The sequence below is a fragment of the Medicago sativa genome, chromosome 8 (genome assembly GCF_051527215.1).
Source record: "Medicago sativa cultivar Bolivia chromosome 8, Bolivia_mono, whole genome shotgun sequence".
In the NCBI taxonomy this organism is placed as follows: domain Eukaryota; kingdom Viridiplantae; phylum Streptophyta; class Magnoliopsida; order Fabales; family Fabaceae; genus Medicago; species Medicago sativa.
Window position 1 is genome coordinate 17049491 of NC_140756.1, and position 14669 is coordinate 17064159.

Genomic DNA, 14669 nt, shown 5'->3' on the forward strand with positions numbered 1-14669 from the left:
ATGAATAAAAGGACGTGTTAGAAATATTAGTCACGACTTGTTCATGAAAAATTGAACTCGACAATAGAATGTTCTAGGCCTTTTACTGTAGTAAAATGCAATATGACACTCGTAGATTAGCAAGGGAGAAGGTATCATCATGTTGGGCAGGTAATACGATATCATTAGACAACCAATTATTGTTCCATATTGGTATAGCTGACTCATCACCTATCCGCCATCTGCTTCTCGCTTTTAGGATGAATTTAGAACTGCAGATGCTTCGCCACACAAAGTTGGGTTGTGACCTAACTTTGCTTCAAAAAAAATTACACCCTGGATAGTATTTTTGCCTTATCGAGCCTAGCAATAAGTGTGTATGGGTTTGTAAGGGCTTTTACAAAATTGTCCTCCATTAAATGTTGAAATATCAAAATTACCTTGTCACATGGGGGTGTAAAAGGTGGGGAACCATGTAAGGATGTAAACGTATCAGGACTGTTTTATAATATACTTTGTTTAATGAAATTTAAATAAAAAAATAAGAGAAGGAAAGACATGCTTAGAAGTCGTGAAAATGGAAAATAAAGATACTACTAGGATTAGAGAGACATGAAAAATAATTATTCATTCAATCTTATAATTTTCATAAGTATACATCCAAACTTTGAGAAAATAAGAGGTGGAACAACATATTAGAGATTTTATTCGGTTTCTTTGCAGCACCAATCAACAAATTTGTTGCAACACATATCTAGTGGATGTCCCAAACCATATACTCATCTTTTCTATTCCTTCTGCCATATTCCATAATTATGGGAATTGATTCATTCATAATTAGGTGTTACTGAACAAACTTTTGATGATGTGGTGCAACATTTCTTGTTACATGGAAGATTCGTTATTTCATTTGCTTAGTCATTGTTTGGTGTGTATGAACCATGATAAATGTCATTATTTGTAACATCCCAGACTGCTTTCAGGATTGCCGACTAACCCCACAAACCAACACGAGTCTTTTCAGCATGCTTTGTCCTCACTCATATGCTTACCGGGAAACTTCCCGGTAGGTCACCCATCCTAGTACTACTCCAAGCCAAGCACGCTTAACTATGGAGTTCTTATGGAATGGGCTACCGAAAAGAAGATGCATCTTGTTGATATGGGTAGTACCTAACAATTCTTATAAGCCTTCCTTCAACCATGTAGTCCCATACCTACACGGCCTCCGGATCCCTCTCATTCCGATGTGATTCGGTTCCTCTTATTAACTTGGGGTCATCCTTACGGATAGTGCCTGTTCCAACTGGCGGGAACCTTTCGTATCCAACTGGCGGGATATCGAAAGCCACGTTGTTGGTGTTACATGCCCACCAGCTTCCGCCTGGTTCGTCCCCGAACCACACCGTACTGGGAGAGGTCTGCTCTGATACCATTTGTAACATCCCAGACTGCTTTCAGGATTGCCGACTAACCCCACAAACCAACACGAGTCTTTTCAAATACTGCAATTTTTTCTTTAAACATGCACTACATACTTGTTCTCGCAAAGTGTTCCTTGAATGATTTTGTTAACTAATTAGAATTTTGGGAGTCGAAGTTATTACAGAGGAGATCGTAAATGTAACTGTCATTACAGACAAGAACAAACTAAATGGAAATAAGCCTCAAATATTCAAGTATGTTTTAGTTCATAAATAATGTGAATATGAGAAGAAAGTTGAAATAACGAAGAAAGTTGAAATAATTCTTACTTTCGATGAAATAGACTTGACGTCAGATATTGCTCAGAGTAGGGACGATCTTATACAGAGTATGGTACGATTATCATTATGAGACCTCGTTATTTGGGGCATAGTTCAGAAATAAAATTTTATTGGGACCAGACATAGCATGAAAGATCACTCAAAGGTCATATCCGTCCAAGATCAGTTAAAAGTCAACGAAGTCGATAGAGGTGTTACTTTAGTAAACGTATGAGATTTTTCAAGAATTCAGTAAAGGTAAACAAGTAGGAGTAACCTAAGACAATTTATAAGGAGCATGTGGAACAAGGAATTTACTCGAAAGATGTCAGATGCATCGGTTAGCTTTACAATCCACTATGTCCGGAATGTGTATAATGAATTCCACAAATCACAGACAAGAAGGTTATTATCGAATCTTTTCGACATATGAGATTGGAAAACATGTCCTAAAATCAAATTTTGACATATTAATTCAAGTCAGTTTGTATTTATGGTTATGTAGTTAGGAGGCTTTATGTAACAAGGGAAACCGCTAATTTAGTCGGTTAGAAAGAATCAGGCAGTAATAAACGTATGTTGGAGTCTAAAGTTTGAAGTATAGAGGAATTATTTATGCTTATTAGCAAGTAAATCCTTAAAAATTTCGAGGACGAAATTTCTTTAAGGGGGGTAGAGTGTAATGCCCCGCATGTAAAATTTCAGTATCAGTTATTTTGTCATTGGATTTTAAAAGAAGATGCATCTTGTTGATATGGGTAGTACCTAACAATTCTTATAAGTCTTCCTTCAACCATGTAGTCCCATACCTACACGGCCTCCGGATCCCTCTCATTCCGATGTGATTCGGTTCCTCTTATTAACATGGGGTCATCCTTACGGATAGTGCCCGTTCCAACTGGCGGGAACCTTTCGTATCCAACTGGCGGGATATCGAAAGCCACGTTGTTGGTGTTACATGCCCACCAGCTTCCGCCTGGTTCGTCCCCGAACCACACCGTACTGGGAGAGGTCTGCTCTGATACCATTTGTAACATCCCAGACTGCTTTCAGGATTGCCGACTAACCCCACAAACCAACACGAGTCTTTTCAGCATGCTTTGTCCTCACTCACATGCTTACCGGGAAACTTCCCGGTAGGTCACCCATCCTAGTACTACTCCAACCAAGCACGCTTAACTGTGGAGTTCTTATGGAATGGGCTACCGAAAAGAAGATGCATCTTGTTGATATGGGTAGTACCTAACAATTTTTATAAGCCTTCCTTCAACCATGTAGTCCCATACCTACACGGCCTCCGGATCCCTCTCATTCCGATGTGATTCGGTTCCTCTTATTAACATGGGGTCATCCTTACGGATAGTGCCCGTTCCAACTGGCGGGAACCTTTCGTATCCAACTGGCGGGATATCGAAAGCCACGTTGTTGGTGTTACATTATTTTTAAGGGTGACGTGAGTGATTTCTATAAACTATTCGGGGGAACGGATTGTCTTTCGTTAAATTTAATCCAGTTTTCTCCTGCGAAGCAATCTCAACCCTCCATTCCTTTTAATGATAGATCAACTAAGAATAAAATCAATTAAATCTGATGGGTCCCCCAACAACAAAAATAAAAAATAAAAAAATGGATGGATTTTGTCTCTTTCCTTTCACACATTCCTCACGTATCCCTCTTTCACAAACCATTTTTGCGATTGAAGCAGCGGAGGTTAGGAAGATCCTTTGATTTTGTGTTGTCGTATTAGTGGAATAAAATATTGGTTTTATTAAAAAATATTCAACATTAGTCTAAATTGTAATTTGATAGAACACCCGACGGGTTTGTAAAATAGCATGTATCACCACTTAATTTTGTAACGGGTTAGAGTATCCCTTATATTCTGTTTAATAATATATTTTGCTTGTTAAAGAAAAAAGATAGAGAAAGGTGTGCTTAGGAATCTAGAAAAATGAAAATGAAAAAAAAAATACTTTTTTGATAGAAAAATAGAAATAAAACTAGTGATAGAAGAATAGATTATTAGAACATATTGAAAATGAAAATCAATTAATCATTCAATCTTATAAATTCAATTAGTACATATTGGATGTGACTTCATCGGGACAAGAATAGATTATTAGAAAACAAGAGGAGAATAACATATTGGATATTTATACTGTTTGTTTGCAGCACCATCCTATAATGTTGTTGCAACACCATCTTAGTTGATGTCCAAATTCACCATGACCAAGATATGGACGTGAATATTTTTGTGCATTTTCAATGACATCATGATCATCGTGATGAGTACTTTGTGTTGTTACCACCAAAGTACTTGCAATAGCAAAGAGCAATGTCACCAACTTGAAAACCATCTTCAATGAAGATTTCATTATAATATTGCTAAAATTTTGAAGATGAAAGTGATATATATCTTGCAATGGAGAATGTGATGGGAATCTATAATTATTTATATGTAGAGGGAGAATGCTAAAAAAGGTTATTATTGAAAACATTCTATGAGTTGAGTGATAATTGGATATGCACAAATATTCAAATTATTATTTTAATTCATATCATTTTAATTGTTTCTTTTTCTAGGTTTGACTAATTTTAAATGGATAATTTTTAAAATAGGATATAGTGTGAGTGTGTATACAATTTTAAAATTAAAACATATTAAAAAATTATTCTATAAATATATCAGAAACTATACATGTATATTGACTACTAAATAATTACCTTGACATTAAAAAATTAAACATAGTAAAAATATTCTATAAATACCTTTTTTTTTTTACGAGATTCTATAAATATCTAGAAGCTATACATAGTAAAATATGTAAGTTGTTACATTGAAATAAAAATTTCAGTTTCAGTATATTGACCACTAAACAATTACCTTAAACATAAAAAAGAGAGCTCATATATATAATTAGGGGATCATCGGTGGACCTTTCAATTTAGGGAACAAATAATAAATATTCTAAAATATATAATAAATATTATATGAAAATGTAAATGAAAAAACATCCTTTGTAAAAACTGTATATTTAATTTGTTAAAAAAATTAAATTCATATTTTTGTAATTTTAATAATATTTTAGGCAAAATTACCCTTGTGGCCTCTTAAATTAGTATCAGGTAACAATTTGGTCTTTTAGATTTTCTTCACTTTATTTTGGTTGTTTACACATGTTTGGATATGAATTTTCATGCTTCAAAACTACGGAAAAGAGTCACCACAAATACGATCCCAATGAGGGAAAATAGTCACCACCGGATTGATCATCAGTGGGAAAGAAGTCACCACAAATATGATCCATATGTAGGAAAAGAATCAACGCCAAATTGATCGTTATTGGAAAGAAGTCCCTAAAAATATGATTTGTACTTGGAAAAAAAAAGTCACTACCGAATTTATCTTCGGTAGGAAGAGAAGTCACCACAAATGTGATCCATATGTGGTAATATAATCACCACCAGATCAATCGCTGATGGGAAAAGCATTCACCACAAATATGATTCATGTGTGAAAAAGAGTCACCATCGGATTGACCATCAGTGGGAAGAGAAGTCACAATATGATCTATATGTGGAAAAAGAATCATCATCAAAGTTATCGTCAGTGGAAAGAGAAGTCACCACAACTGTGATTCATATGTGGGAAAAGAATCACCACTGGAATGATCGTCAGTTGGGAAGATAAGTCACCAGAATAAAATCTAAATAGGTCACCGAGACAACACATGAGAGGATGATACACACTTAAGATGGTTGTCGACGGTGATTTTCTGAGGGTAGGTGTTGAGAAGGCCGGTGTAGTAGTATAGTTAGTTGCTAGAAAGGCCGTCAAAGTTGACAACTATGATACTATCTTAGAATTTATGGTTGTGCCTCACACAACCCCACAAAATCTGCTTGTGTTGTGATAATTATCCTGACTTATAAATATTTGTTCCGACCATTTCTTAGCCAATGTGGGACTCTTTAAAATTATATAAATTAAGTCAATATAGATTATTTGTTATAACCTAACGACTTATTATTCTAAATTAATCTGAAGGTGTAAAGCTTGAACTTTACTACACGAAGTTAGACGTCTCATAATCATCTAGATTGTGTAATTTGGAGCAATAAATTGGCAAACAAATGGATTTGAGGAGATTTTGAGAATTTAGGGAGCGTTGGATAATTTTCTTCTATGATAAAAAAAAGAGAGAAAATCAAATCCATGGACCACAACTTTACAAGTTGAAATGATGAAGTACTATACTATTTGTTATTGTACTCTCAATTTGAAAAAATATCAAGATTTGAACCTGCATTGAGTACCTAATTACTTATACTTGGATATTCTGCCCACATTTTAACAGTAATAGAATAATAAAAAAAATAATATACTATTGTAATTGGATAAAAAATCACTCAAAGATTTTAAAATTGAATTGTAAATAATTAAGAACCAAATTATTTAACTGATCCAACATTCAAAATATATTAAACAAATAAACAAATATCAAAACAACACATTCATAAACTTTCTTTGACAAGAATAATGTCATCGTTTAAACTTCAGTATACTTGATCATCATAATGAGAATCTTTAAAACAAATTCACATATAAATAACTAAATAATACTTTGGCCCAATGGGCGGGCCCAATGATGCATATTCTACCAATATTTCACAAAGTAGAAATGATAGAATATGCATCACACATATTCCATATGTTAAGGCTTCTTGGGCAATTGAAAAAAAGATCGAGATTGTATTCATCATGAGTGTTACATAAAGCAAAAGCAGAAGAACAATTAACTCCTTTAGCTTGAAGCCTCATTCGAGTAGGAAGGCAATTTGTACAAATTCTCTAGATAAAAATTTAACTTTTAGAGGGATTTTTAGCTTCCAAATCAAATCTCAATACCCATGTACTTAATGAGAAGTGTTAAGCAATTCTTGCATACATAATCTTTAAGCACTTCGTACAGAGTACTCACCATTTTATTTCTTCTTCCAGATTAATATATCTTCGTGCACTGATGAATATAAGGACGTGTTAGCAATATCAGTCACGATTTGTTCATGAAAATTTGAACTTGCTGTAGTAAAATGCAATATAACACTCGTAGATTAGCAAGGGAGAAGTTATCATCATGTTGGGCAGGTAATATGATATCATTAGTCAACCAATTATTGTTCCAGATTGGTATAGCTGACTCATCACCAATCCGCCATCTGCTTCCCGCTTTTAGGATGAATTTAGAATTGTAGATGCTTCGCCACACAAAGTTGGGTTGTGACCTAACTTTTCTTAAAAAAAATTACACCTTGGATAGCATTTTTGCCTTATCGAGCCTAGCAATAAGTGTTTATTGGTTTGTAATGATTATCCAGCCTTTCTTACCTAACATAGCAAGATTGAATGTTCCCAAACTTTTTGAAACACATTCCTCCATCATTCTTATGCATGGACAACTATGTTAAACGAGGATTACGTGGTTGTTAAACACTGATATGACAAAGCTAAATCAACAAATAAAAATTATCAATGAATTTTAAGGGTCATAAAAACACCTTGAAATAAACATCTTATTTTTCTTTGTTGTCGTGGTCATGCAAAAACCATGAAAAACAAACATAGGTTCCGGTACCGGTATGCATATAAGTATATGAACAAAGTGTATTTGCATATGGCTCATGTTATGTGCATGTGATATATGTGGTGTATGTGATATGTATTGATGATGTGTCTATGATGTATATGTGTCATATGTGATCTATGTGCTAATGAAAAAGAACTTTTATACCTGCTAATCATAAGTGTATTATGTATATGTTGAAGATGTGTAATCTTGATGAAGCTATGAATAAGAAGTGAATGACGATCAATGACGATATGACTATTTATTTAATTGATTCGTGTATCTCAATTGAATATTATGATGTGTATTCTCGCCCCTTTATTGTTGTTGTTGTTGTTGTATTTGTTGTGTTTGTACTCATGGGTATAGATACGCAGGACGAGGAGCTCTAGTTGCGGGACGCATAAGAGGTGGTGACGGAGATTTAATTTTGTTGATTTTATTTAGTGATCTTATGTAGTCGATGAACATATGCTCTGATCTGTAGCACCAGGGTTGAGGTTAAAATGTTGAAATTTAACTTCCATTTGAGTTAGAGTCTTGTGAAACTTTTGTCATTCCCATTATTGATGTTGAAGACATGAATTTTTTATATTAAAATGACAAGTTGAATTATTTTCCGCAGTTGAAGTATGAATTATTATTGCTTTATTAAATGATAGATGATGAGTTTTATTTTTGGTCAGGATAGATGATGAGTTTTATAACATCCTTTTATTTAAATATATTCTTATTGTTTAATAAATTAATGTCGAGATTTAGGGTGTTACACATAAGCCCTTGACGAGCGGTCTAGTCTATTCCCACTCCTATTTCCTATGAATATGAGATTTATAGAAGTTTGAAGTTGCAATTGCCATGCTAAACTAACTCCCTTGCAACTTTATCATACATTGTTCTCTGTTTATTTCAATTCAGCTTAAAATTTGAAATGAACATTTAGTATACGATATTAGACTTCTCATAATAAGCTAAAATATGGTTTTGATCCCTGCAAAATAGGCCAGTTTTGGTTTTAGTCCCTGCAAATTTTTTTTATAGCTTTTGGTCCCTGCAAAAATAGGTCAGTTTTGGTTTTAGTCCCTGCAAATTTTTTTTTATAGCTTTTGGTCCCTGCAAAAATAGGCCAGTTTTGGTTTTAGTCCCTGCAATTTTTTTTTATAGTTTTTGGTCCATGCAAAAATATGTCAGTTTTGCTTTTAGTCCTTGCAAATCTTTTATAATTTTTTTTATAAATTAAAAAATTCTGGAAAATTGAAAAATTAATAAAAATCTGGAAAAATTAAAAATTAATAAAAAATTGAAAAAAATATTAAAAAATTCTGGAAAAAATAAAAATTAATAAAAAATTGAAAAAAATATTAAAAAATTCTGGAAAATTGAAAAATTAATAAAAATGAAAAAAATTGAAAAAAACGGAAAAAATTAAAAAAATCTGCAAAAATTAATAAAAATAAAAAATGATTAAAAAAATAATCTAATAAAATTAAAAATAATGAAAATATTCTGGAAAATAAAAAATATTCTGATTAGTATATATGTCGAAATTTCGAAATTCTGGAAAAAATGTATTTTTCGAAATTTCGATTAGTATATATGTCGAGCTTAGGTTTTTTCAGTGTATTTTTTCCCTTATTCTCGGTTTATAAATACCCAAAAGTTCCCGCTTTATAAATACACAAAAATTCCCGGAAAAAATACTAATGAAAATTTCGAAATTTCGAAAAATACATAAAAAACCTAAGCTCGGTTTATAAATACACATATTTTTTCCCTTATTCTTGGTTTATAAATACACAAAAATTCCCGGAAAATTTTTGAGAAGTACTAATGAAAATTTCAAAAATTTCGAAATTTTTTCATTAAAATTTCATTTTTCCAGAATTTCATTTTTATTTTCGAAAATTTAAACTTTCATTAAAATTTATTTTCCAGAATTTCATTAAAATTTAAAATTTCGAAAATTTCATTTTTCCATAATTTTTTCGAAATTTTATTTTTTCCAGAATTTTTTTAATCTTTTTTATTTTTTCCAGATTTTTTTAATTTTTATTAATTTTTCAATTTTCCAGAATTTTTTAATATTTTTTTCAATTTTTTATTATTTTTTCAGATTTTTTTATTGATTTTTCATTTTTCCAGAATTTTTTAATATTTTTATCAATTTTTTATTAATTTTTCGATTTTCCAGAATTTTTTTAATATTTTTTTCAATTTTTTATTAATTTTTAATTTTTCCAGAATTTTTTTAATTTTTTTATTAATTTTTGAATTTTCTAGAATTTTTAAAATTTTTTTTAAAAAAAAAAAAATTATAAAAGATTTGCAGGGACTAAAAGCAAAACTGACATATTTTTGCAGGGACCAAAAACTATAAAAAAATTTTGCAGGGACTAAAACCAAAACTGGCCTATTTTTGCAGGGACCAAAAGCTATAAAAAAAAATTGCAGGGACTAAAACCAAAACTGCCCTATTTTTGCATGGACCAAAAGCTATAAAAAAAAAATTGCAGGGACTAAAACCAAAACTGGCCTATTTTGCAGGGACCAAAACCATATTTTAGCCCTCATAATATTCCATATTGTGTATTTCGGTACAATAAATTGGCAATAAAAGGGAGTTAGGGAGATTTTGAGAATGTGGGGAGAGTGGATTTTTTTTTTTTTTTTGTGATAGAAAAAAGAGAAAATCAAATCTTTGGACCGCAACTTTATAAGTTGAACCTAAATATTCAAAAAAGAGAAACACAACTAAAATACCATTCATACTTGTTATCGTACTCACAATTTGAACCTTCTTTAAGCATCTAAGTACTCATATATTTGGATATGTTACCCACATTTTAACGGTAGCAAATTTATAAGAAATAAAATATTATTGTAACCGAATAAAAAATCACTCAAAGATCTTTAAATTTGAATTTTAAAAAATTACAAAACAAATTATTTAACTAATCTAACATTCATAATATATCAAATAAATAAATATGAAAACAATACATTCATAAACTTTGACAAGAGTATAGTCATAATTTAAACTTTAGTGTACTTATCATCATAATAAGAATCTTTTAAAAAGTTCATATCTAAATACTCCGTATTGGCCCAATGAACGACTATGATGTTATTGTTGACATATACCAATGGAAAGTGCTATGAAAATTGTGAAAATAGTTTGCTCTATCCAAAATATGTAGATTGTGTTTTTTGTTTTGCTACTTTGGAATCATGCTCCCATATTTCTTTTCATGGTTAAAAATTGTTGGAATTGATTTATTCCTGATAACACATTGGTTTGCTTAAAAAGTGTTTAACATTATTCTAAAGTGTACTTTGATGAAACAACCATTTGGTTTGTTAAAATAGTGTACACCACTGTTTATTTTGTTAACGAGTATCTCTTGTAGTCAATACACAGCTTGCTTATTAAATTAAATTAAATAAAAAACAAAAGAGAATGAAAGATGTGATTAGGAATCGATAAAAATCAAAATAAAGAAGATGCTAATAATAGAACTAAATGAAAAAAATGATTATCATTCAATCTTGTAAATTCAATTAGTACATTTATTTGATGCGTCTTCATCTAAGCTTGAATATATTATTAAGTAGGTGTCTTATGAACACTATTTTTCTAACACTCTCTAATACATATTCTCTTGAGTGAAATTCATGTGGGTACCATATTTTAAAAATAGATCTCACATAAAATGTTGATATCTACATGAGTTTCACCCAATAAGACAGTGAGTGTTAGAAATAAAGTGTTCTTAAACAAATGGAAGAACAACTTATTAGAGCTTTATACTATTAATTTGTTTTGCAGCACCATCCAACAATGTTGTTGCAGCACCATCTTAGTTGATGTCCAAATTCACCATGACCAAGATATGGTCGTGAATATTTATGTGCATTTTCAACGACATCATCATGATGAGTACTTTGTGCAGTTACCATCAAAGTACTTGCAATAGCAAAGAGCAACATCACCAACTTCAAAATCATCTTCAATGCAGGTTCCATATTATAATTTTGCTAAACTTTTGACGAAAATGAGAGTGATTAACTTGCAATGGAATGTGAGAGCAATCTATACTTATTTATATACGTAGAGGGAGAATGCTGTAGTAAAAAAAAAGTTGAGGGAGAGTGCTCAAAAAGGTTAATATTGAAAACATTAAATTTATTTGTGTTGACTAATAATTGGATATGCACAAATATTTAAATTATTATTTTAATTCCTATGAATTTAACTGTTTCTTTTTCTGGTTTACTAATTTTAAAAGGCTATTATTTATGATGAGATATACTCTTACACGTATTATATAAATTAAGTATATTAATTAATTGTTTTTTGACTAAATTAATTATTTGTTTTCTAGATATGTTAGAAATTATACATTTTTTTGACAAATGTTAGAAATTATACATGTATAACAAATACTTATTATTCTTCTTTTTCTGGTTTACTAATTTTAAAAGGCTATTATTTATGATGGGATATACTCTTACACGTATTATATAAATTAAGTATATTAATTAATTGTTTTTTGACTAAATTAATTATTTGTTTTCTAGATATGTTAGAAATTATACATGTATAACAAATACTTATTATTCTTTAATAAAAATTAATTATTAAAAACAGATAGTTTATAATATTATTTCTAAGTTAGATTGATTTTGGTCATATATTTTTCTATGAGATTATAAAATTTCAAAAAAATAAAATGATGTAGGATTTTTCAAATATAAAACTTATCTTAATATTTATTTATAAATATATTCACTATACTAAACATAAATGAAAAAAAAAAATCACTGATTTTCATATTACATGATTACAATGAAAGTCATTTTAAATGATTTAGATTAGATAATAAAATAAATTTAGAATAATTTTTTTTTTGACTAAATGAAAATATATTACCACAAAAATTACTATAGAAGTCAAATGAATAATTTTTTCTTCCTTATATGCTTAATGAAGTAATAATATTAATTGAAAAATGAAATTTCTTATTTGAATAAATAATAAATAGGGTAAGATTTTTTTCAAGGGATAAAATAAGCTAAGGTGTTACAATTTGTGTGTGTTTACCATTAAATTATTACTCTAAACATAAAAGCTAAGGTTAGTTTTTTACCGGCATAAAAACTAAGTTATTAATGTTTGGGTTAATTATGTTTCTAGTCCCTATAAAATAGCGACCTTGTAAGTTTAGTCCCTACTTAATTTTAATAGCATTTTTAGTCCCTAATTTTGTTTTTCTGCACTGAGTATTAGTCCCTACTCAATTCAAATTTGTTTAATTTATGCTTAAACTCTTAAATTTTTGAACAATTTTTTGCAGACATGTTTAGAACATTACTAAAAGTTCGTCCGCAAAAAATTATTGCAAAATTTGATTTCTACATCCAGATTTTATTACTTTTTATCTTTAACTTTTGTCGTTTTAAAAAATTCATATTTAATTCATTTCATGTCAGAAAATTCTAAATTTTAGTAAACGAACCTTTCATAGTGTTCTAATCTTGTCTCAAAAAAATCGTTCAAAAATTTAAGAGTTTAAGGATAATTAATCAAACTTTGTTTTAGCAGGGACTAAAATTATAAGTAAATTTTTTTTATAGGGACTAAAAATGCTATTAAAATTAAGTAGGGACTAAACTTACAAGGTCGCTATTTTATAGGGACTAGAAACATAATTAACCCTTAATGTTTTTGTGTGTCCTCTAAGTCTAACCAAAACAAACAATAGAGTAGGTAATAGTAACGATATTCATAGAACCTGACCATTTATAAAATAAATTTAAATATTGTTGGAATATAATGTTCTTCAAATTAACTAGGTTTTCTATTCCTTGAGTAGATATTATGTATCTGAATCTACTTCTACATATTCTTTTTCTTTGTTTTAGAAATTACCTTTGAATTAGACTCTTCATTTGTTGTAAAAGGATTATTCAAATATATAATAGATATCGTTTTCTCTTCCACGTTAATATATATTTTATGCGTTTTTTTACAAGAATATATTTTATGTTTAGTTCCTCTTGCATCATTATTAATCTTCAACACATGTTGCAATATTTCCAAGTCTCGTGAGCATTGAGATTTAAATTATCATTGGTAGTAATAACATTCAAACATGTCATACTTCTAAATCCTCCCTAAGATTCCTCAAAAGTTGCTCTTCCCATGCAAAAAATTGTCCACTCCCATTCTAAGCCATTTATCAATCCTATCTCACCTGCACAAGCCTCTTTTTGATTTGAAATCGAATAAAATTTTGGATACTTTAGCCTAAAACTCATATCCCCTCTCCACTTTACAGTCGAAAAACTTGCATTCATTCCATTTCCCACCCTTCTAGCTAACTCCAAAGTAAATCAACTTTGCCCACCAAAATCGTCTAGTTTCACTATATTCTTCCACCATAATGACACATGTCTCGCCCAAGAAGTTTCCCCCCTCCACCAAACTCGTAACATTAGGGCCGTATTTTTCAAATAAAACCTCTTTCCATAATGCTCTTTCCCCATCAAACAACCTACATCGTCATTTAGCCAATATATAGTCACATTAACCACTATAACATCCTTTACCCCTAAACCCACATTCCACTTTTGTAGGCAAACCGATTTCCACCTTACCCAACTAATCTTTTCCCCCCTTTCACTTCACCTCAAAGGAACTCTATTTGCACTCTAACCTTCCTCCACACTTGCATTGGCATTTTCAAAAAAGACAAGTAAAAAATTGGAATTATATTGAGTACTGAATTTAGAAGCACAATTCTCTCACCAAGGCTAATATATCTATGATTCACGTATTCAATTTCATACTCAAAAGATCCAATATTGGTTCTAACGTTGACATTTGGATTTGCTCCCACCGGTATAGCCAAAGACTTGAAAGATAGGCTACTCTCGCTACAACTCAAAAAATCACACGCCATAGTCATGAAATCCGATGGAATATTCACTCCAAGTATCCAATCAAATAACTCTTGAAAAAATTAATCTTCAACCTTAACACCATCTTGAATCCCTGCAACAACTCCTTCATCGTCCAAAGATTGTTAACTGTTGCCTTACCTATACAAAGTGTATCATCAACATATTTCCAGTGAGAGACCACCAAATCGTTGTTTCTAAATTCAAACCCCTCAAACAAATTTAGAGACACCGCATTCCTCAACAAACCACTAAATCCCTCTGCCACCAACAAAAACAAAAACAGGGCTAAACAGTCCCCTTGTTTAAGTCCTCGTTGGATATTAATCTCCTCTGTTAGCTACCATTGAATAGAATA